Here is a 26,541-nt window from a genome sequence, read left to right on the forward strand (position 1 = left end):
ACTCTATAGAGGACCCCCCTTTTAAAATAACTGTACTTTTTCATTAAGATGTCATTTTATCAAGTACCCCTAAAGGAACTAAATTATCAGTGTCTGACCATCCCATGACATGAAGTCTGGTAAGCTGCCCTTTCCCACCTCCTCAGGTAGACTCTAACTGATCAGCCCAATAAAACAAAAAGTTGTCTCTGAGCCTGTGTCCTATATAACACCAAAACAAGGGTAAATTCAGTTTGCAAACCAGCCGAACACATCTATCTCCAAAGCTAATAATTTGTTTCTGCCTTCATTACACTCAGTAAATTAAAGTATGTTTGCATTTCCACAAGTATATTTGGATTTCACAGGTCCTACATTTCCCACCTGAGCCAAGTTCAGAAAAATGCTTTCTTGTATTCAGATCACCCTTAACCAGGCTAAGTGGGGGGGGGGGACTTTCATATGTTCAAAGCTCTAATCAAGGCAGAAAACCTTACTTACAGAAATAACTAAACTTGATAATATAAGCAAAGGTATATTTGCTCTTCTGCTGCTTTGGACATTGGTTACAGACTGGCCTTCAACTACAATATACAACTTACTCTCCGATAACCTTTACTGTTTTTATTCCACTATTTGCAAGTTTGGGTGAATTTATCTACATTCATGGTATCTTTATGGGATTATAAACTTGAGATCAAGTTGTTGTTTTTTAGAGCTGGTTTCTTTGGATCTATTATTAAGCTCTTATCATCATGCCATGGAAATTATAGATCTTTAGAGTTGCAACTACATACATCACGAAATTTAATTCTTGATATAAATAAAGAAAGAAACATTGGGAGAATTGAAATGCTTTCCCCAAGATCACACAGTTACCTAATAGCAGAAAGGGAAGTAGTGCATGCATTTCCTGAATGTACTGCAATGAGCAACCTTTCCGTTGTGTCTTAGGACAGAGACAAGTACATACACTTAAAATCCATGTATTCCTATTTGCTATTTAACAGATGAGAAGATTCATCCATCACCACTTAATCAGTTATAATTGATTATTACAAACATTAGAGTCACTATCACCATAAAAATAAGAAGTGTAAGAAATGGAGTGTGACATGGAGGGGTATACAAATTTCCTGGGAGACTTGGAAACAAACTGTTGATCATTTGTAGCTGATTCTTCTTGATCCCACTTGGGGTTGGATTGTTTTGCCATTTCCTTCTTTAGATCACTTTACAGATGGGGACACTGAGGCACAGGTTAAGGCACTTGTGCAGGATCACACAGCTAGTCTGAGACCAGATTTGAACTCATGAAGATGTTTTCTTGGCTTCAGACACAACACGTCATTCACTAAGCAAACTCCTTACTCTTAGGAATAAAGAAGAAATTTTTAAAAATATTGTCATAAAAACTGCAGGAACTCAATTCAAAGGAATGTTGGTTTCCCACTTTTGCTTTGACCTTTTCTATTTCCCTCATAGATGGTTCCTATCTGCTGTCAGCTAACACTTGCTTGGTGCCAAAGGGCAAACATATTTTATCTGTAGAATACTCAAACAATGGAGTTCAGCTTTGCCTCAGTACTAAAAGAAGGAAACCTGAGTCAGGATTCTGAATTGATCACATTTTCTAAGGTTGTACTGAGATGAATAAGTGTGTTGTGTTGTATTTTTTTTATCTCTAGCTTCAATTGTCTCCACTGAGGAACAGCATAACTTTTTTTTTTTTTTTTTGGTTTTGTTTTAGCTAATGCTGGTGATGCATGAACAAGCATTGGAAATAAAAAGCACAGCATTAAGGGGGTCACTGAAACTGAAAAAAAACCCAAATAGAATAGAATTGTTAATTCTTTAAAGTTAATGTTTTTAGAATTAAAAGTAAACTAATTAAGATAACTGAAATACAAGAGTTACAAAGAATAATCTTATACTTTAAAGGGCTTGACTTCCTGGATACATGTAGTACATGTGTGTTTTTCACTGAGTTTTAAAATCTTAATTGAATTTGTTTGAATCAAATAGATTGAATTCAGGCCTGAATACATTCTGTCACCCTTTCCAAACATACATGTGTCAACACTCAAGAAAAGCAAAGTTCTTTGTGACCTTAGCTGTTAATAAGTGTCTAATGGACTCACTTTGATATATCTTTTATAAATGCAAAAAAGAACGATATGTGCAAATATCAATCAACTTTTAGAAATATTTAAGTTCAGAAACTCTCCTAAGATTGCTCACTCATTTTGACCTTTCAACTGTGTTTGTGTGAACATCAAATTAGAGAGGTTCAGGAAAACTCAAGATCTTTTTGGTTTTGTCATTTCACAGACATGTTGGTACACAGAATGATTCTCAAGCCATAGCTTATCAGAACTTATTAAATCGGAAAAATAATATGGGTTTTTTCCTACTTATAAAATATAAAGCTCAGAAATCCTTAATGTTATTTTTAGTTATTACTTGAACTTAGACTAAAAAACAAAAAGATTTTCTATATGAGGTGAGGAGCAATATGGTCCAGTGAAAAGAATGCTACTCTTTTGTAGGTTGAAATCTGATGCTGCCACTCATTACCCAGGTAAATCATCTTACCTCTCTAGGTCTCAGTTTCTTTATCTGTAAAATAAAGGGGTTAAATTTTATGCCTTGTAAGGTCCCTACAGGTCCTGAAGTTATGATTCTACATCCTTGATGAAGGAGAAAAATTGATCTAGTATGACAACCCCATAGGCTCGATGCACTGGGTTGAAGTCGCCAAATGGCAGATTTAAGCTTGACATAGGAAAGAAGTTCTTAATAATGGCTTGGAGGTAGAAATGATTTCCAAGGATAGTAGACATCTTTAATAAGCAAAGATTGAATGACCATTTGTTGATGTTGCAGAGGGGCTTCCACATCACAAATAGATCTCTCCTCCAAAGCCTTTTCCACTCTGAAATTGAGATTCTTTAACAGTATCAGCCCTTTTTCTCTAACAACAGACCTAAACTTATTGAAATTTAAAACTAAGAATCAACTAATATAACCACTAGTTTAATAACAAATAAAATTGCTATTCTATGAAAAATTGCAATCTTTGCTTTAAAAACACTTCTGATTTTCTAAATTCAAAAAGTAAAAACTTTTAATTTGAAAGGTTTTTGAGTTTCATTTTTTTAAGAAGGTAGAAAGAAATTCAATCTGTTTTAAACAGGCAATAGTACAGTAGCCCATAGTACAGTAACCCCTGAGTAAAGAAGGGGGTTTGACAAAGACACACATTGATAATGCATTCAATATTATATCCAAAACAATTAACTAATCTATAATATTTCATTACCTAATGGCATTTTTTAATTGGAAGACATATTTGGGCAAATAAAATTGTATATTAATGACCTATGATTTCTTATGATCTATCACAGGTCATGATATGAAAACACATGTTTTCCTACCTTTATTAAAAGTGAGTATCTTTGACTTGCACTCTCACCTTTGCTGTTCTGCTTCCAGTTTTCTTCACATGAACTAGTAAAATGTTTTCCTTAACATTACTTCTTTTTTTTTTTTTTCATGCTCTAATGTTATGCAAGGCCATTGCTTATTTTGGAGATAAAAACAAAATGTAGGAGCCACCCAAACCTCTCCATTCCAAAGGGAGGAGGTTCCCAAGAAAAGTCAAGTTCACTGTTCTATTTCCCTTCAATATTGCTAAAATGCAAACAGTATGCTTTAATCCAAAAGTACAGTAGCAAAGGGAATTAATGCCTTCAATACCTACTGAAACCAGGGACTGGAGGCATGGCAAGAGACTACCTATAGGTCTAAGGTAATGAAATGTAAAAATGTGTAACTGGAAAACAGAATGATAAGGGGGAGGAGTGGTAACCAAGGGTACATATTCAGTAATCCTAAAGTACTTTGCAGTCAGCTCTGAGTCATATCTTCCTACCAGACAATAAGTTTCATGAAAGTAATAACCCAGTTCCATATAAACTCAATATTTCCCACAATCATTAAAAAAGCATCTTGTATATAGTAGACACTTACTAGATATTGCTTGAATTGAAATAAATCTTCACATTTTAAATAAAAAAAAACCAAGTCTATTCCATGAGAAGGGTAAAAAGAACCAATCTTGAGTCCAATAATGTAATATGAGAGTTCAACTCCGAGAAGTTCTTTTGAAACATGTCTTTTTAAAATGGACAAGTCTCTTAACCTCAATTTTTCTTAATTTCCTCAAATGTAAACTGAGAAAAATAATAACATTTACTTCCTAGGGTTATTGTGAAAATCAAATGATATAATATTAATAAACTGCTTATCACCATAGTGGCTGGTACACTGTAGAAATGGCATTTTTCCGTTCCTCTTTGTGTCCCTTATAATATGTGCAGTGCTAGGTACATAAGTGTTTATTAAATAGCTTCTAACTGAAAAAAAAAATGTATGTAGCCTTAGACACTTACCACCTGTGTTACTTAATCTCTCTGCCTTACTTTTCTCATCTGAAAAATGAGGATGATCATACTATCTATCAGGATTGTTGGAAGGATAAAACAAGATCATAAGGGAAACATTTTAAAAACCTCAAAGTGCTATGTAAATGCTAGATATTATTACTGTTAGCTTATGGGAGAGCATGAGCAGGAGTTGCGGTAATGGATTCTGAGTGTATCATGACAGGGAATATTCAAATCCATGAAATTATAGATCTATTTTAGCAATTTGGGTGTGATATTTGAATTAATAATGTCTAAACTCCATCCCATTTTAAAAATAGAAATTGATGTTGTCGATTGAAAGTTTATCTCAGCATCTACAAACAGAAAGTTATAAATGACAAAAGGTAAATGCAATACTTGTCTTTCCAAAAGTATTTCTAGGAATTAGGATGATGGTTTTAAGTGCCGATGTTGCTTATCTGGATGTTCCTTTTCCTCTGAGGGAAAGGTCTGAGGAAAGCTGTTATCAAGCACTTTTAAAAACTAAATTGCTGAAATTAGGTAAATACAAAGATTTGTATTTTTTTTTTTGTATTTTGTATTTGTATTTTTCAATACTTCCTCTACTAACTCTAAGAAGAAGTAGCCATAAGCATCTCTAAAATGGAACATATACATAATAATAAGAAGGAGAATAACAATAATTCCTACTTTTATAGTACTTGGACCAGCAAAGCCCTTTATGTACACATGTATATATTTAGATATAGAGATATGTATGTATGTCTCTTTAGAATAAAATGGCTGAAGCTAAAATTTTCATTCCAAATAGGACATACCATTTTTAAAAGTTTCAAAGAGTCCTAATGGATTTAGAATCCTTTGTATGAGTGTGGTTATCTAGAATTAAGTAGCAGATAACAGAACCAGACTTCTAGAGTCTAAAGTAAAGTTTTCAAAAGATGAAAAAATTAGATCAGCCTTTCCTTAAAAATGGATATTTGATTCTTTTCCCTCCTTGCTTTTTCTCCAGCATCTATCAAGGAATATTCCTACCAGAAAGCATATGACATTGTGGATTAGACAAATCAACATCCCAATAACTAATTGAATTTTACACATCTCACTCAGCTATTTTGAACTTGGATAGAGTCCACAATACTTCTAAAACTCAATGAATTTTGAAATTTAACCGTTGGATGCCTTCCTCAGCATGAGTTGTTAGCACATCAAAAATGTTTTCTGAGTCTGACCAAATGATAAATCAGGCTTATTAAGTTTTGTATTTTTTCTCCTTAAGCCTAAATGTGGTTTTTAAAAACTCTCTTTTGGTAGTCTAAGTGCACTTATACCGGAGTTCCTAACCTGCCTTGTGTCATGGGCCCCTTTGGCAATCTGGCAAAGTCTACTAACCCTTTCTCGGGATAATGTTTTTAAATTCATAAAACACAATGTATAAGATTACAAAGGAAGACAATTATATTGAGACAATTTCAAAATATTTTTTTAAACAAGCTGATAGGCCTCAGGCAAAGAACCCATGACTTAGATATAAATGAACTATGATATCTGAAAAATGAGTAAGTGAACAGGCATACAATCTATGGATTTTCAGATTTTTAATACCTAGCAGTTGAGGCACAAACACAACAAAACCAATTGAATTTTACTCAAGAAACATTTACTAAGAGTCCATTATAAAAAGACAAAAAGAAAAGGAAAGGAAATTCTCCTTACCCTCAAGGAGCTTACAACCAAGTCATTAATTCTTAGACAATGAGTTCCAATGCATTCTTTCAAATATAGGAAAGAAAGGACAGTACTGTTCTGCTTACAGGACAGGATATGACTACAATCACCCACTTCTGCATACTATATTCTGCTAAACTAAAAATGGAAGCATCCTATTTATATGATAAAAGGTTTAAGATAACTATAAAAAAACAGGCTTTTAAATAAACTCAGAATAAAAAAATAAAGTAATAAGTGATACAATAAAATTAATCTAAAGGAAATAATTATTTATCCATTTAAAAAATTTTACTTGTGAAATAGATCATTTTTAGCCAGGCACATTTAAATGCACTTAACCATAAATGTACATTTGTTTTGATAAAGTGAAGGGCTTTTGAATCCAAATTGCACATCGATGCTTCCACACTGATCTGTTATAACTTAGTAATCAGAGTTAACAGACTGCCTAATTAACCAAGTCTTTATTTGCCAAGATCCAAATATGGGATGAATTGTGGGCCAAGGAGAAAATGTGATGGACATGAAATTTATTAATTCAGGAAAGCATTAAAAGCATGTGGAGTTAACTTCTTTTGCTAAACCATACTGTCTTTAATGTCTTTAATTTTAAAAATATAAATAATACATGAAAATGGGAAATATTCAACCAAGTTTTCTGAGTAAAAGGTAGAAAAATGAACAAAGTCTAATCAAGGTCAGCTGTGCTCTCAAATGGCTATTTTTAGCTTTATCAAAAATACTGTTGTTGTTGTTTTTAAAAACAGGCTTAAAGTGGCATACAAATTTTTTTTCATGATCACAAGGACAGGTTTTTGCTTTTGTTTGATTTTGGTTTTTTGGGAAGTTGAGGATGGGATGAATTAAATAGATAGGAAATGATGTCTTTTTAAATTGTTAGTTCAGTGTGGGGGGGGGGATTGTGTTTGAAATCAAAACAGTTCTTTAAAATAGTGTGAGTCTCGGGTTATAGAAAGCAATGGGGATCATTCTTGAAACATTACTACCCCCAATTTTCTCTATCTTTCCAAATCCTACCAAATCTATTTTTTTAAAAAAAATTGATTCTTTTTCTTCTAACATAAGAGTTGCTTCACAACAAATGCACAAATAAATCCTCTTACAAAGTATATCTCTGAAAAACAGTTTATCAATTGTTAACAGAAAAGAGGGATTTTCCTTTGCCTCTGACACTATGGTAATACCATCAACCACTGAATTTGATCAGAATTTTTTTCCATCTCCATGTTTACATTATTTACCTTACTATAACTACTAGGCATGTAATCTTAGAAAATCTGGAGGGTCTATCTCAAGTTCTAACAGGAAACCATCCCTAAAGAATGTGGAAGGATTTAGAAAAGGAAAGAAGAGAAGGTTATGAATCGCATAAGCACAGTCTGGATTATTTGCAATAGCAGAAAGGACCCACATTATTTTAAAGACATGTGTTTACTCGTGCCCCTCCAACCAACAGTTTTAAAGGAATAAACATCATTATCACTGTCTCTGTGATGCAACCTCTCAATCTATCCCCACTGCCAATTCCTAATTGTCCCAGCCAACAACAGTCACTCTTTTTCCTGACCACATATAGGAAAGGCAGAGCTGGTTTAAACCAAACTTAAATTACTTGATTATATTCCAATTAACACTGTATCATAGCCTGTCTTACACATTTTCTAATTAATTCAGGCTTTTTGTTTACTGTGTCGAATTCATGTGTCTCCTCCAAAAGCACGAGCTGAGGAAAGACAAACTACATCTGTAGTCGTGTGTTCAGTTGTGGAATTATTTTTTATGAAAGATGTCCATGAATTGGAAAGTGCCCAGACGAGGACAATCAGGATGGCCACAAAGCCTCAAGTTCATGTCACAAGAAGATCTGTTATGAGAAGGGACCTAGAACCTAAGGAGCTTGGTGAGGAGAGGAGGTACTTAATAATTGGCTTTAAATATTTGAGGGACTCTACATGGAAGAGGAATTAGATTTCTACTGGAATCAAAGGCAGAACTAGATGCAGTAGGTACTGTGATAGTCAGGTGGTACCACAGAGTGCTAGACCCAGCTTGTGTTCAAATCCAGTCCCTGAAATGTTGTAGCTATGTGACCATGGAAAAGTCACTAAGCCCCTGCTTTCTCTTTCCTCAAATGCAAAATGGAGGTGATAATAATAGCAAGTAACTCACAAGGTGTTGTGAAGATCAAACGAGATACTATTTATAAAAGTACTTAGCACAGTTCTTGGTACATACTGCTTATTCCTTCTCTCCCTCCCAATATGTGGAAGTTACAATGAGACAAATTTAACCTCCACGTAAGGAAAAACTCAGAAGTAACCCAAAGCATTGCCTTTGGAGGGAGTGCCTTTGCCCATACTGGAAGAATTCAAGCAAGAGCTAGCTACACATTTGGCAGGTGTGCTATGGAATATCCTCTGTTTTCAGCGATGTTGGATTTTGTTACCGGTGTTCTCTTGTATTCTCCATATATCACAAAGCTAGGCACATAGTAGGCAAATAAAAAAAATAGTTCTTAAATTAATTTTTTTTCAGGCATTTTCATTTAGTCTGTTAGGTATTGAGTCTTCTAAGTTAACAGCGATACAAATATAATAAATAAAACATATGTACTCAACAGGACTTTATATTCAAACAATTTTTAAACATAATAACAACAACAATTAATATAAGCATTTATATAGTACTTTTTACATTATCTCATCTGATTAAATGCTAGATTCTCTTATTTTTATTTAATATGTTATTTCAATCTCAAAGCAGAATTCCCACATGGGACTTGTAAACATAAAGGCTTTGTGAATTAAATACTTTTTTTAAAAAAATTTAAAAATTAAGAAGGAAGAGATCTTTCTCTTTACATGTACTTTCGGGGGGGGGCATTGTACAAAATCTCTAGCCCAACAGGTTTCCTACTTGGCAAATCATCTTAGTGAAGAACCCTGCCACTGAAAGGCAAAGGCATGCCCACTCACTATGAAAACACTTCATTTAGCTCCTTGGGAAAGGGGAAGGAAGCTCTTGTGTTTGCAGCACTTTTCGCACAGGTGATTGAGCAGAATGAATCAATTGTTAACTGGTCAGAGGCTAATACGAAGGACCATGAGAGTTACAGAGTTGAGGTTAATTAGAATAATGTACCAGAAAAAAAAAATGAATCAGAAATACAGAGAGAAAGTATCTTAACAGGCACATCTTCCTCCAGACAGAAGTAAGCCAATTAAGAGGATGTCCCAATTATCTGGGCCTCCCTGTAGAAAGTCATGGCAGAGTTTTATTTCACAGAGCACTTGTTCTACAGGAGCAAAGTACTAGAATATTTGAAAAACTCTAGGAAAATCAAATCAGCCCATTTAGATCGCATCCAAGTATAAAGACACAGCATGAAGCATACAAATGATCCTAAACTGAAAACATTTCTGCCAAGAGAAAACAATACACTTAAGTCAGTTTGTGCAGATATGTTTGCAATACAGTTCAATGGACTTTTCCAAAACAGTAGACTGTGTCTTTTTCAAAGCACTCCTAAATGCACTGAGTGAGGACCACCCACCGGTAATCCACAGAACAGGAGACAAGTTGTCTCCATTTACCTAAAGCAGAGGAAGATTTCCTTAAATTTCTCATGATGCTTGGAAATGATTTTTTCAGCCTGCCTTTATTATTTTCACTTCAATTCAATAATCATGTGTTTGAAGGTTTCCTGCAGAGAAAGCATTGAGCAAGAAGAGGGGAGAAGAATTATAGTTTCAAAAACTAACAAAGCTGAATACCCTCAAGGAGGATCTACTCTCTCTTTTTATGTTGGTCTCTTTTTGCATGGAAAATGCACTTGTGAGTGTAAAGTAGTGTCAGTGACTGGAGAAATAGTTCTATTGGTCTGATGGTTATGATACACCTTAGAAGGCTTAAACGTGATCATATCATATATGGGGAATTCTAAAGAGATTGACTGTCACATATGAATGAGAACTGATCCACAGATCAGCCTATACTACTTTTCCTGACTCAGGAGAAAAAAAAAAACCCAGTTATGCTTCCTCTATATTGGACTCATTATGAATTGTAGGGACATTACTACATCAAAAAATGTGACAGCAAATACCTCAATGAAGAGAAAATTGGTTGCAGTTGGATATGGTGATGGGGGAGCTCTCCTGTGACTTGGAGTTGGCCCCTAAATGCAAAGATAACTCACAAATGTGTGTAACCTTTAAAGACAAAAGCACTTAGCACACATTTTCCAATAAATAGATAAGACCTTCAGATAACCATCTCTACCTATCCCAGGAACTCAAAGAATGTATGAACATCTAGCACAAGAAGACAGTTTAGGGGAAGCTTGTCAACTTAATTTCCTGGGTTTGAAGATTTCAGCTGGACCCTACACATTCTGGAGTTACGGGCTTTTCAGGTTTATCATTGGTATCATCATCCATGGTGCACAAACCCTGAACAGTAGGCTTGTCATAACAAAAGAAAACATCATCCTGATGATAGTTCTTTCATTGTTACCTAACTCAAAACACTCAATTTGTAGAACATGAAAACATTTAATAAAATACCAAGTGTTATGATGATTTCCACATTTAAAAGAAGGCTCACTATGACAATAAATGCAATATTTTGTTGATGACCCATCATCTGCTCATGGTACAAAAACCAAGTCTCCTAATCTGCCTCAATATTGTCGCCAATCCAGACTCAACCAAAGTCATTTACTTTAAGCGTAGAGCTGTTCTATTTCATTTCTCCACTCAATAACCTCTAATAGTTCACTATTGCATTTACAATAAAATATATAATGATCCTAGATTCTACTTTCCACGTCTTTCCTAATGGACCACAGCCTATCTTTGCAATCTCACTGGACATTATTTCTTATCTCCCTATCCTGTGATCCAGAGAGTCACCTCTCTGTTTCTCATAGATTATAAACCATCTCCCATCTCATTGACTCTGCATTGGCTCTCCCACTGGTTAGGAATGTATTCTCTTCTCATCTTCAGATCCCTCTTTGCCTTCAAGACCAGCTCAAGTATGATCTTCTAAAACCTTTCCAAATCTCTTCCCAAATGCTAGTGTTCTCCTTTTCTAACAAATTTGCAATTTAACTACTTTCCATTTATTTGGTTTTTTTTCTCTGTATTATCCCCATGAAGCAATAAGGAACTGGCCACAAAACCTGATATTTTGGGTTCAAATCTAATCTCTGATTCATACTGAGTGCTTCCCTCATTTTTTTAAACTGTCATTTACTTTTGTTTTTAATAAATATGATTAAAGCTATTACTGTAACACACTGAATATATAAATTATGAGGTGACTTGGGGAAAGTAGGGTATATCACAAGTTATAAATCCACAATGAGAACACTTTTTGGTTATAGGGAAATATATCAAGACTACTTACTCCAATGCATTTGTGACCTCAGGAAATCACAGGGCAAACCCAATATGACCAGCCTCTTATAGCAACAAGAAAGTTTGGCATCCTGTGTTCCTAAGGCTGTTATTCTAGGAAGCTAAAGTTAAGCAAGCCAAAACAAATGGGATTTTATCAAACCTCATCCTTCTCTCCAGGTATAGAATCAATCTTATTTATTCCATTTTACATAATATTGCTTAAAAATTCAGGAAGGAATGGGGAATTTAACATTATATTTTCCTATCTCTAAAAATACTTTCAATTCGATTTGTATAAGCATTTAATTTAATTGAACTCATGAAGCATTTACTTCCTCACCATGTATAAGAATATACTGAATCCTAAGGATACATACATATATACCTTCAAGCATCTTATAATCAGGTAAGGAGATAGGCTACACACATACACTTTGTTTCAAGCCAAAATATAGAAAAAGCAAAGGAGAAAGTCAGACAAGAGTTGGGAAGAATTTAAGATGAGAGAGATCACTCTCTCAGCCTGGGAGATCAGGAAAAGTTCCATCAAAGAGGAGATCCTAAGCTGGACCTTGAGGCAAAGGAAGGTGTCATCAGAATCTGAAAGGAACAGCAAACTTTTTTTTTTTAAAGGCTATAATTCTAGAGAGTCTGAAAGCCAGAATAAGTATTTTACATTTTATTTGATAGGCAATGGGGAGCTATCTAAGATTTTGGAACAAAGGAGCAACATGATCAATGCAATCAATGTCTTAGTAAAATTACTTGGGCACTCACATAAAGGATGGATTGACAATGAAGAGAGAAGAGGAAGATCTTTTAAGAGGTAATAATACAAATCAAAGTGAAGTTGATGAAGATCTGTACTACAACATTACCAAAAGTCTTTGGCATAATACTTCAGGAACTGTCCCATTCTGATGACAGTGTTCTTGAGGGCATTATTAAGATGACAGGCAGGAGATTAAGGAAAGCTTTGTGGAATCAGCAGTTAAGAACTAGTGATAAGCACACAGAAGGACAGAGATCACATATCAGCCTGCTTCCTCTTCTCTCTTCATTGTCAATCCATCCTTTTTTTTACAAACGGTCTCAGATTATCACCAGGAATATAAATATGAAATCAATCAGTGAATAATGCTAGGCAAGTAGGCATTTTTTATTTTTATTTTTTTGGAATAAGCTTATCATAGGAATCAGGCAAGTCCCATACTTCAGATAAAAATAACAAAAGGTCACAGAAACAAAAAACAGACTTGTTCAACTGTCTAATGAGACCAAAATGGGCAGTCAGATGCTATGGTAGAAAGCATTAGATTTGAAGCCAGGAAGACCTAAGTTCCATTTCAGCCTTAGATACCTATTAGCTATGTGATCCTTATCATGTCACTTGATTTCTATCTCTATCTGCCTCAATTTCCTCATTGGTAAAATGGTAATAATAATAGGTAATGATAATTTAACAAAATAGGATAAATAATAAGACCTACTTCATGGCATGGATGAAAATCAAATATAGTATATATAAAATATTCTGCTAAATGTAAAGTTCTATAGAAATCTTAGTTATTGTTATATCATATTATTACTATTATACTATAATGTGATTTATATCTGCCACAGAAATTTCTTGATACTCTTGATTATTTCACAGTAACCCCTATGAGGACAGTGTTAGTTACATGACCAAAAGGACTTTGCATTTACTTGGTATCTATTTTGTATTGTCTTACTTTTAAACATATTATTCATCCTCCACATACTAACTTCTAAATCGAGAATGTAAAATTCTTGAAGGTAAAGGACATTTAAAAAAAATCTTTGGATCCAGGTTCAAGTCTACTTTCAGATACTTTTCAGCTCTGGGTTATTTATTTATTTGTTCAGTCCTGGAGTAACTAACACTGCCCTCACAGGGGGTACTGTGAAGATCACATAAATCAAGACTGTGAATCAGTTTGATTTCAGTTATTACATAGTTAACAATGCTTAGTTGAGGATCAGACAATATATTATGAAAATCTGCAAAGGAAGACATTGTATTCAGCTGGATGGGGCAGAGACGGTCTCATGGACAAGATCATATGGGGAAGAAAATGAAGGTGGATAGGTCACTATATTTAATAAAGGGTGAAGTTGGAATTTTAAGTCAAATCTCATAGACATCTACCCAGAATGCAAGCTAGGAAGCCTTGTGAATAGTTATACTTGGAGTTAGCAAGACTTGAATTCAAATTCTACTTGAGACTTGGAGTAGCTGTGTGACACAAAGCAAATCATTTAATCTCTCTCAGACTCAATTTACTTATCTGTAAAAAGGGGGATAATAATGGCACCTATTGCATAGGCTTGTTAAAATCACATAAGATAATATCAGTTAAGTATTTTGCAAAATTTAAAGCTTGTATAAATGCTAGCTATTATTATTGCTACCGTGCTATGTTATTACTAAAGACTAAAGAGATTGTTCTTTGCACAGCAGGGAAGAACCTTTGCCAGATTTATGAAATTGGGGGTGATTTATAGTACTACTGTATATGATAATCATTGGTTTGGTTAGATTTCAGATAATACCTTACATATGTCTTATATTTTGCTTAATTAAAATTGTTATTACTGTGCTAAAATGTTGACTACATTTGGAGCCCTACTAGGGAAAAGAAATATGAAATTCAAACAAATTATCATTTATTGATAGGCACTAATGATTTTAATGAAATTAGGGAAATTGGGTTCAAAGAAACAAATGAACATAGCTGATGATATTAATGCAAGTAAAATCTTAATTACTCTGTTAAATGGTTACCATTCAGTCCTTAGCCCTGACCTCCAACCCTATTCTACTACCACAACACATATGTAAATGTCTATTGACCATAAAAAAGCTAATGTTTTTCAACGAAGAAGAACAATTGGAAAATTCATTTATTGTGGTTTTATCTAATTTTACCTCAGAGTTAATTATTGCTTCTTAAATTATAGGTTTCTGATTTAATCAGTGTTGCAACCCACCCCCTGCAAAACCATATTTGCTAAAACTCAATCCCTGTTGTGAAATTTATAAATGTTTGTATCAGTCCAATTTAATGATACTGATTTAATGACTTTAACCAAGTAGAAGAAACAGAAGAAAAGAACATTCAATAGAAAAGTAATTTATAATCTGAGTTGTTCTTCCTTTATTGGTCTTTGATCTTTAGTCTATAATATATCACACATTCTCATCCACCTACACATGATATGTAAATTGTATCATTTCTAATGTCTCTCCATAATCCAGGACTATAAAACCTGACAGACCAATCACATCTCTTGGAGGGTAGGTTAGCCTTTCTCAACATTCATTCAGCTAATGATAGTCATTGTAACTGAAAGTGAATGAAGTGGAGATTACCTGATGAGCTCAACTGGTTGCATAAAACTCTCATAGAGTGATTTAAGTTTTCAAAGCACACTTACAGATATTCTTTTAACTGGATGTTCACAATAACTTTGCAAAATAAGCTGAACATTTCATTTAATGAAGAAATATATTAAGGCAGATTCAATGATATGCTCATTCAATTCAACAATCACTTTTTAGAGGCCTGCTATGTGGAAAACCCCATATTTGGTATTAGGAGAGAAACAAAGTTTAGATAAGGCTAGGGCCTAGTAGACTGTTATGGTGTAATAAAAGAAGAGGTCACATACACAGATCACTATAATACAGCACAACAAAATACAATATAGGAAATCATTATAAAATGCAAAATATAAATTATAAGTTAAGAGGTACAAATTGTCAAATCAGAGGATCAAAGAGGGCTTCATGAAGGAAATAACATTGGAATTGCTCTTTGAAGATGGGTAGTATTTCAATAGAAAGAGAGAGTATTTGAGGTAAATCTAACAGAACTAATGATGGCTAAAAGATTGGAAAGTTAAGGGGACATGGAAAAGATATCTAATAACTAATCTGGCTAGTGAAATTGGTGGAAAGGAATAAGACTATATATAAGTTTAAAAAGGTAAGTAGATTGATACTACACAAAAGATTCTATTTAAAGTCAGGCAAAGAAACCAGGGCATCATTTGGTAGGAAACATGGTCACTGAATTTTGTGGAATGGAAGGGAATTTAGTAATCATTTATTATGCCTAGCTGCTCCATTTTGTAGGTAGACATCATTACAATGGTTGTCCGTTGGGGCAAACAGGGGCACACAACTAGTAAGTGTCTGAGGTCAGATTTGAAGTCAGAAAGATGAGTTTTACTGATTCTAAGCCCAGTTTTCTATCCGTTGCACCACCTAACTCATTCACTTGGGAGATACTGACATTTATTTAGATAGGAAAGTGACTCAGATGGTCAGAATTGTGCTTAAGGAAAATTATTTTGATAGCTGTGTGAAAGACAAATTTAAGTGAGGAGGGACCAACCAGAAGACTATTGCAATAGTCTAGTGATGAGAATCTCAATGAACTATTGAAGTGGCTGTGGGAGCAGTGAGGAAGGAAAGAAGGAAAGACCAAAGCAGGAGATTTTAGGGAGGTGAAACTAGCAAAACTCAGTGGATAATTAGGTATGTTAAGTGAGGGAGAGCAATGAGGAAAATATAAGAGCCACGCTGTGGATGTAGGAGGTTAGAAGGATGTTGGCGATGACCTCAGTGGAAATTGGAAAGTCTGAAAGATGAATAGGCCAAAGGAGACAATCAATGAATTATTTGAATCATGAGGAGATCCCTATAAGACAGCCCATTTGAAGTATCAAAGAGGTAGTTGTTGATACAGAAATGGAGTTCAGGAGGAGAGAACAAGATTAAAGTGGACAGTGAAAAAGGTGAGTTCTTAGACATCTTTTTCCCGAGACCTTTTTGTGTAGCACTGGGCTAAGAAGCCTACTTCCTGAGGCTCGTTACAAAAGGAGACTGCAGTGAATGGTTATCAAGGACAGGGGAAGAGGGATTTGCTTCAGAAAGGTAAAGGACATTTCTTTCCCTGAAACAGAAGGAAATGAGGAAAGGATAAAAAGTTTTTAAGAGTATAGAATCCTAGGCCATTTATGGTGTTTTGGGGAAGAAGAACTACAGATTATAGCAGAGAGAAAAAAGGTTTGGAACAATCACCATGGGGGATAAGATAAGCAATCAATCAATGCAGAATAATAACAAGACTGCCAAGTGGCAGTCTGGTGCTAGCTGAGGTTTTGTGGTCTACTTGTGTACTGGGTAAAATCAGTATGATTTTGTGACTTCCTTCATCAATGTTCAGCAACTCAGAAGCAAAGAAATAAGATGTATAGGGGCAGTCAGAATTCAGAATCAGCAATTAGGGGACTAAAATGTTTAAAAGACAGGAATCTACATATTGGCGAGTGAATTCATGTACTCTTTCTGGGCCACAGTTTCTGACCTGTAAAATCAAAGGTCCATTCTAGCTTGAAATCCATGGTTGTATGAATCTATAAAGTAGTTGAGAATAGAGCCAACACTGGGCTTGGTGGCAAGCTAAATCAGAATAAGAACAAGAAAGTAAACTGGATTGGTTGGTTGGATAAGATCATGAACACCAGGATTTGATAAAAACAAAGAAATGACGAGCTAGAAGGATAGAAAAGTATGGTCAAATTTCAAATTTTCAAGTTCAATATCTTGGATAAAGGAGGTATAGCTCCATGAAATGTTGAGATTTGAGGTTTAAGTAGGTTGAAGACAGAGATGAAGTCAGTTGAAGTTGACAAAGTTGAGGAACTGTGTAGTGAACAATTCATAAATACTGAAGAACTGAAGAATAGAGGCATGTAGACTCAAACTCTCCTTAAGTTACAGAGGAAGTTGGGAGCTGTCAGGACAGCAGCAAAGGAAGAAAGGTGTAATGTTGAAATTGTGGTACTCTGATGGAAGAAATATAAATGAGGGAGGGTAACAGTAAGGAAAAATAAGGAATATATCAATCCCTCTTCCTCAATGAAACTGAGCCAATAGAGTAATATGGCAACTCAGGAGACGGCTCAGTTTCATTGAGAAAGAGGGATTGATATATTTCTTATTTTTCCTTACTGTTACCCTCCCTTCTCAATTTCAGTGAAAATGGGGACATGAAAGAAATGTTTGAGAAATTTTTTGAGGACATAGGATAGGTAAGAATGGGGAAGAGCTTAGTAAAATTAGAAAAGACCTAGAGTAGATCCATAGAGTAAAATGGAAACTCAGTAGAGGTTAAAAAAAAAAACAGAAGGTATGGTATAGTTTTATTGTTTGTGTCTGGGAAAAGGGGAATGCTAGATAACAGGGATCAGAAAAACTGGAGGGAGGGCCAAATGTCAGACTACAGTGGTGTGGTGACAATAACAGGCATGTGAGCAGTAGAGATTTGTCAAGACAGGAATTTGTAAAATTAACAAGACTCTAAGTTCCATGACATGGAAAGGTCACAATCCAATTCAGTCTCCTATTTACTAATTTAATGTTCTTTCTATCCTTTCCTCCACAGGCACGGGATTGGCATAAAATTATGGACTTTTAACCATAAAAACATGAGACTGTTTCAAGGCAGGAGACAAGAAACTCATCTGTACCACTGCCACCTTGTAATTAGCAAAAAGAGGTTAACTCCTTGTATAGAACCATTCCAACACGTTCTTTTCTCATTTGGCCCATTTGTTATCTGGAAGCAGAACCTATATTATAGTACTTAGAACATGTCAAATGGGAATGAGACTCACCACTTACCCTGAACTTTTAAAGTGGCTCACAGCCATAAAAAGGTCGGGGATCACTGTTGTGTGGCATGCATAGTATGGAAGGACAGCAACACACAGCTAGACACTGCAAATGAGAAAGAAAGAAGCAAAATCAATAAGGCTTTTGATGAGTAACTTCTTACATTCAAGCAACATTAACTTATGTCTTTTAATGTTTCCTCATCATCTATCATCTCCCATCTATCATCTATCATTAGACCTATCATTAGGTCTAGAATATGTTTACTTTCTATTTAAACTTGGTAATTTGGTGTAAAAGAAGCCTTTGAAGACAAAGAATTTATCTTGGAAGTATTGGTAGTATAAAATGGAATGAAATTTCCCACAATCAAAATAGGTATACCCACCTATCACCAGAAAAATAGATTTGTCCAAATTGCATTTTTTCTTATTAAGTATTTTCACCAGTAGAATAAAGGCTGATGTTATTTTGCTAATTCAGCATAAGTATAAGCTTACATTATTTTTCTCTTTTTAATTTCCTTTTATTAAATAAAAAAACATTTATTTTTCCCCTGTGTCTCCTCTATCCCACTCATTTAAAAGAAAAAGAAAAAAATCAGATCCTTGTAACAAATTGTATAACCAAAGGTAAATTCCCACAATATTCATGTCCAAAAATGTCTATTTATCTGCATTTTGAATTCATCAGCTCTTCATTAGGAATGAATAGCAGACTCCCTTGTCAGTCTCTGGGAATCCTAGTGGATTACTGCATGGATCAGAGTTCTTTAATCTTTTGTAGTTGCCTTGTTATTTTTCCTTAGCCAGTTAGTTCTGAGAATGTCTAGTAGGACATATTCATGCAGGAATATTCAAAACAAAGAACACCCCCACCCCAGCATTTCTTCCACTTGTTAGACTCTTACTTGCTCCAGTAAGTAACTATCACCCAAGTGTCCCAAACAAAAAGGCAAGAAGACATCACGGTGCTTTCCCTTTGAGTTACTGGCAAGTACACACGTGCATATGTGCTGAGGTGCTGTGGCTAACCTAGTTTAGTTACATTATTAGTAGAGTATTTACCAAATCCATTTCCAAGTAAGTTAAAGTTGCTGACGGGTCCACTAATTCTCAAGCACTTTCTGAAAGTTTTTGTGAATCAGTTTCTATCACATGCTTTTCTGCATGCTAGGCTATTCTACATTGATGCTGTAGTTGATAATACTACTTAACCCTCAAGATTACCCAAGAGACTCTCTAGTATATGGGAAAATATGATGATAAAATGAATAGAAAGCATTGACTATAGGGTTCTTATTGTATATGTGGTTGAGGAAGAGGAGGTGCAGTTCTAGTCTTTCAGCAGGAAAAACAGAAGCAAACCCCTGAATGCAAATGTGAATTTTCAAACCTAATTAGACAAAAAAGTTAACACCAAAAGGAGATGTGTGTGAAGAATTGAGTTTTATGATTTGAAGAGCCAGTAATATCCAGAAACCAAGTACTGCGGTAGCTACCATGGCTACTCAGAATCCAGAATCTCAGCAATAGTTAGGACTATATTTTAGCATCCTTTACTGATGAGACATGCGTTTGGACAAAAGATTGCTTTAGACATTTTTTAGCTTTGGGTTTTGTCTGGGTATAAACAATTTGCATGTTTTGCTATGGTTTAAGAATCTTTATACTTTAATAGGATTTAACATTCATAAGAGGAGTCTCATTCCTCTTTTACAAAGAGGCTTATAGCCTGGTATGTATAGTAAAAAATAAAATAAAATAAATGCTTTTTATAGATAAGTCCCATTGGCAAAGGCTGTAATCTTTCCAACTTAATTGGTGAACTCATTAATGAACAACTGCTACTACAGAAGAAGGACTATTGTCAAGGACTTATCAGAGCAATGAGATAACAATGTTAATTATTTTGTTTTCAATGGATTTACATTTGCTTCCTTTGTGGTTCTACATTTTCTAAACACTTGTTCTGACATTTTATGCACTTTTACTCTAAAACAAAAAAAAAAAATCAATTGTACACTGCTAAGGAAAGACACAATAATCACAGGGATGAAATAAGTATAATGTAATGGGGAAACTTTCTTCTTTATTATCTACTTGTAAAACGTTATAAGCCTGTACACTAGTTAATTTATGAGCCATGTTAATAATTTGCTCACACTTGATCAGAGGTTTAAGCAAACATGGTTTCTAAGGATGTAGGAGGATAATTTGTAGGTCCAACTTCCCTCCTAAGGGGACACTAACTAATTTGATACAATAACATGACATTGATTGTAGGCACACTAATGACCACACTCCAAGATGCTTCTGTCAACCTGTCGTTTCAGTGAAAAGCAAGTTTTCTTTGTTGCTGAGAGTATATGGGGGAATCTACTAATTATTTCAACAAAGACATTAATAAGAACCCTAGTGCTTATTTTCAAAATACTAACCATCATTTGTCTGATATGGTAAATGATTAAAATGTGTTTCTTAAATAGTAAATTTGCAGCTTTAATATAACAAGCCACTGTAAAAAAAAAAAGTAAAGAACTTGAAAAAATCAACTTGGTCAAATCAAAGTTACCTAAAACCATCAAATATAGTCAATAAATGCAACTCTGGTGTCTTCAGAATGAAGGATACTAAGATTCAGGTAGGATGCTATTTTAGAATATCATGAAGACATAAATTATTTTATTTGTAGTCTATTCAATTCAGCAACTTAGTTGCAGAACTAAAAGGTATCTAGGATCTATTCTTTGAATGACCAGGCTCACCGAAAGGATCACTGAACTTTTCCATGTTACATTTTGGTTGAATCTTGGAAGATGAAAAAATTGCTCTACGGTAATGTTCCTGTAGAAGAGGCTAATAAAAACTGGTTTGTTTCCCAAAATCTTTGACAAAATAATACTAAGGTTTAAAAAAAATAAAATATAAAGTAGCATCACATTCTTGCCTAGATCTTATTTCTAGTTTACTAAATGCTATAACCAATTCTACTTTAAATTAAATCTCTATTCTAGTAAGATAAATTTTATCCTTCTTTTTATGGTGATTATAATCCTAAAATACTCATAAAATCATAATTCCAAATGAATAACTTCAAAAAGGCAAGCTCTATTAGAGATGTCGAAGAATGAAATGTACTGTAGTGGTACAGAGTGATGTATATCCTTTCAATTATATAAGATTGAAGACATTCAACATATAAGTCTGCTGCCATTGGAGAAAAAGCTTTCTACTATTTACCATCCAAATCACACCTGATCTATTAAAACATTAGGATACACACACACACACACACACACTCACATACACAACACACACACAAACACACACACACACACAGAGAGATACATATAGACAGACAGACAGAGAGACGGAGACACAGAGACACAAAGAGATGAGGGGGAGGAAGGGAGAGAAGGAGGGAATGAAGGAGAGAAAGCTTGCCTTCATCTCTCTCCTGAGTTTTAGAAACATTACCAACTGCCTGCTGTGGACATCTCTATCTAGATGGTCCCAAATAGAATCTATTATCTCCTAACATCTTCTCAACTACTTCCCCCTACTTTCCCTACCGAAATCCATCTCTCTTATTAATTTCCCTATTTCAGCAATTTTGTATGATAGTAAGATCACTGAATTTGGAGTCACAGGATAGTCAAGACTGTCACTGACTCTGAATGACAACTTAAGAAAGTTTAGAGACATTCTAGATTTTTCAGTTTATATGTGAAATGATAGGACTGGCTTCCCTATGGTTACTTCCACTTCTAAATCTAAATCTAAATATTAGGATGCTTCCAGTCATTTGTGTTCACAATCCCAGAAATATCTTTGGCTTATTCACTTGACCACATCCCTCATATCCATTCAGTTGAGTCTATCTCCATGGCATTACTCAAAAGTCACCTCCCTAATTCAGGATCTCATCACCTCTCACTTGAACTCCATCAACATTATTTTCATTAACCTCCCTGCATCCACTATTCCTCTTTTTTCAACCTGTATTTTACATAAATGCAATTTGATATTCCTAGAGTGTAAGTATGATATATCTCTCCCTTACTCAGGAAGGTACATGGTTCCCTAATGACTCCATGATAAAATATGAATGTGTGAGATTCAAAGTCCTTTGTACTCTGAATCCAACCAAACTTTTCACACATATTTTATTTTACTGTCATATGGTCATACACCCATATTCTACCCAAGAACTAACTTACTATTCCTTGTGCACAACATTTTCTCTTCTGTTTTATGCCTTTGTACAAGTTGTTCCCACTACAGAATATATCATCTATATCATCTTCACCTGCTTGAATTCTTAGAATCCTTCTGAGCTCACTTCAAAACTTATCTCCCTCCATCATTCCCTCCCTCCCTCTCTCCCTCCTTCCCCCTTCTCTGTGTGTGTGTGTCTCTCTTTCCCTCTCCCTCTCCTACATACAAACACACATATAAATATTGAACTTAATTCTTCCTTTTGTGATCTTATTCATATGATTTAGTACTCTCCCCTTTCCCCCAAACTAAAATGCATATAATTTATTTTACCCATCTCTGTACATCTTCCTATATGTTGTCCTTCCCCCCTACACTGAATATAATCCTTGGAGGCTAGCACAGTTTCTTTTTTGGTTTTGTATGCCAAGAATTTACCATAGGCACATACTAACCTCTTAATTAATAATATATGAATTAAATAAATAAAAACTTGGGACAGACAAAGAATTTCATTTCAGGAATACACATTTTAATTTCATTATATGTAAAATTAGCTTAGGATATATTTCTACATTTATTCATTCTGAGATACATTTTTAATTTTAGAATGATAAAATGTCTAAATGACATGCAAAATATGTTAAAGTAGATTTATATGCCAAAACAATTTTTATTTACTTAACCAAGTTCCTTTAAAAATTATTTCGTTAGAAATTGTTACAAATTTTCATTATGCTGAAATATTCACTGAAGTCTGGGAGTAAGGTTATCAGGTCCTCTTTCTAATGACTCCACCTAGCCAAAAGTACCATGTCTCTTCCAACAGCAATTCATAAATGTAGAAAAAAGTGACCTTTCTAGTGTCTTTATAACCCAAAAGCAAGTGCTTTTGGAACTTGTGGAACTTGTGTACAAAAATTAAATTTAAAAAAATAACAGAAGTGTAAATTTTCCAAAAACCTCTTACATCTGAATTCCATCAAATTGATGAAATGAATCAATAATAAGGAAGAAAAGGATAATCACATTTATGTATAATGTTTTATGGCTTACAAAACTCTTTTTAAGGACACTTTTAAAATTCAGCTTATAACATTTAAATATAAACAATTTAATCTAGTTACTTCTTTCACGAAGGGCAAGGAGCCTATGAAAATATCATAGAGGCAGTGAATATCATTGAAATATCATAGCTGTTTTGAACAAATAAGCTTACTACCATTTTAACAAGAATATATTTGAAGGTTTTATTTTTTAATATATAATATTTTATTTTCCCCCAATTACATATTAAAAGAAGACTTTCTTACGTAGAAGAAATGTACCCACTATCAAAGCTATGGAGAGGAGAAGTATTTTGTACCCTTGAAATTGTGGTGATCACCAAAAGGAATTTTGAAAAGCATTATAAATGAACTTTGGGCTAAAAATATCCCTTTGCTGAGAGGCTGGGAAAAATCATGAGGGAAATTCTTTTTAAATTCATAACCCAATGATAGTGAATTCTTTAATTTTTCTCCAAATACCTTTAAAACTACTGTCTATAAGAATTCCATTAGGGCAGACACTAAGGCAGCTTCCTGTTTATGAGCTTTTTTTGAGTATACCAAAAAAAAAACTCACTTAAGGATTTTTCCCCACAAGAATGATTATTTTAACGAAAGGCAGTATGGCATAAAACTTCTACCTGTCTCCATGATCCTATGCTCCTTTATTTTCCAGTTCTAGGATGAAGGTTTTTTTAAAATTCATTTTGCTTTTGAGGGGTTGTGTTGAAATTTAAACTTTTGACAAGACAAATGCCCTTAATCACTACTACCACCAGTTTCCACCACCTGCCACATTAAAATAAAGGGTTTTCAAACACATTCTTTCATCTAAGCCAAGTCCTTTATCAATTGTAGTACAATAATTCAATGAACCCACAAGATAATCTAAGACATAAGTGAATGAAGCTGGGAATTTTTTTGAATTTTTATAATACTTTTAACAGGACTTTTACTGTTACTTAAAAGGCCATTTAACTTAATTGAATAAGTATTTTTTAATGACGTTCCCCCCCATAAATTGGATTTTAAAAGTTCAAGTCTTCAAAGAAATAACACAATTTTGTGTAGGAGTCTGATCACTTTTGGATTACAACTGTGGTGTAGTTTTCAATGGACTAGAGAAATATCTTTTCACAATGATACTTTATCACTTCATCTTCTCTCTTTCAATCTTCAGCGTCTCATTGTCCCTCTCCTTTAATTACTATAAAAGTAACAGAGACATTCACTCTTTGAAAATAAAATAAACTCATGCTGCCTGGTATCTTACAAACAAAACACACTATCCCACGGGATATTAGGTAAATATTTGGCTACTCACCTGGTGTCCAGGGGGAGGGGAGTGCTCTCACCTCCAGGGCCAAGGAGTAAGGGCATGGAAGTTTCCTCTCACTAACTCCCACTGCCGGCAACTGAGACTATTTACCTCAACTAGGTCATCCTTATAGAGCAAGACTATAAAGCAATCAAGTTATCAACAAAAATTAATTAAATGTTTGCTATAGTTTTTGTTTGATGCTCAAGATATAAAAAGAGTGAGACAGTTTCTTCCCTGAAGGAGCTTATATTCTATTGCAAAGACAACACATTTCCAGATAAATAAATACAGGATATAAATAAATACCAAGGGATGGGCCGGGAGTGGGTAGATGGAGCGTGTTAACAATGGAAGTAATCAGTAAAAGCTTTTCAAAAAAGAAAACCCTTATTCAGAGCCTAGAAAGAAACTAGCAGTGAAGAGGCCTAGCATTCCAGGAATGGGACATACCTTGTGAAAAGTAAGGAGATGAGAGATGGAATGTTTTATAGGGGGAACAGATTATTTAATATGTCAGTTTGATTGGAAGGTAGATATATGTGGGTGGGTTGGCAGATTAGCTTTAAGTTGAAACTGATTTAGAAACATAGGTTGGATCCAGATTGTGATGTGTTTCAAATATCAGTGAAATTTTATTTGATCCTAGAGGGAAAGGGGAGCCATTCGAGATTCTTGAGAAAGAGTTTAACATGGAGAGAACTAATCTTTAGAATTTCTGATTTGGCAGCTTTGTGAAAGGAAGTAAGAAAACCTGAATCCACTTCAGACTTGGTAAAACAGTGCCCCCAGAATTAGAAAATCTCATCACAATAGGTTTTTTTTAGATTAATGGACTTTTGGAGCCTATCTAGTCATCCTTCTGGCTTCTCAAGTTCCCATTTGCACAAGTCCCTAAAGTCGAGATTTATCAGAGACAGGGGTCTCTCTAAGTATCCATAAAGAGAAAAAGAATACAGAGAGTAAGAGAGAATAGATAGGTTAAGAAAAAATGCTGGTTTAAAGGAAATTTGTTTTTTTTTTTCAAAAATGAAAGTAGATCTCAAGATTCCTTTTAGTCAGGAGCAACAATTTTGTCATTCCCCTCTCCCTAACTCTCAGGAACTGTGGTAGGTATTATAATGCTTGATTCCTTCTTTTCCAGCTACTAATATTGACCATAAGTTTTATATTGTACTCTTTCCCCAAATTAACTTTCCTCTCCAGCAAAGCTACTTTCCTCACTATCTTTCAGACATACTGCATTCAATCCCACCTTTGTACTTTTGTTTATGCTGTATCCCTGAGTCTGCCAAGCTCTCTCCTCAAAAATCCTAAAGCACATTTCAAGTTCCAACTCTTCCATGAAATCTTGTGAAACAATTCTAGTCCATACTGAAAGCTCTTTTTTTCTACGAACTTCAAGAGCTATTTCCTATTGTTTCTACATGTCTCACTTAATATAACTCTATTATTGAAAACATTCAGAAAAACTGGTGGTGTTTCATTTCCAAATAGAATATATACTCCTTGAGGATAGGCATTCATAATCATACTCTTTTTTGTGTAATGCAATGCCTGATCAAGAGGCTTAATCAATACTTGTGGAGTGAAAATAAATCAAGATGTTAAAAGGCTAATGCCATGATAGCCAAAATGAGGATTATGAATTGTTCTCCTAG

At 34.4% G+C, this 26,541-nt stretch overlaps 1 pseudogene; it reads right to left on the reverse strand.

Moving 5' to 3' along the window:
• Positions 1-8,877: 8,877 nt before the first annotated feature.
• Positions 8,878-26,541, reverse strand: part of LOC105749583 — a 257,723-nt pseudogene continuing 240,059 nt past the window's right edge.

Source organism: Sarcophilus harrisii, chromosome 1 (genome assembly GCF_902635505.1).
Source record: "Sarcophilus harrisii chromosome 1, mSarHar1.11, whole genome shotgun sequence".
NCBI classification, from domain to species: domain Eukaryota; kingdom Metazoa; phylum Chordata; class Mammalia; order Dasyuromorphia; family Dasyuridae; genus Sarcophilus; species Sarcophilus harrisii.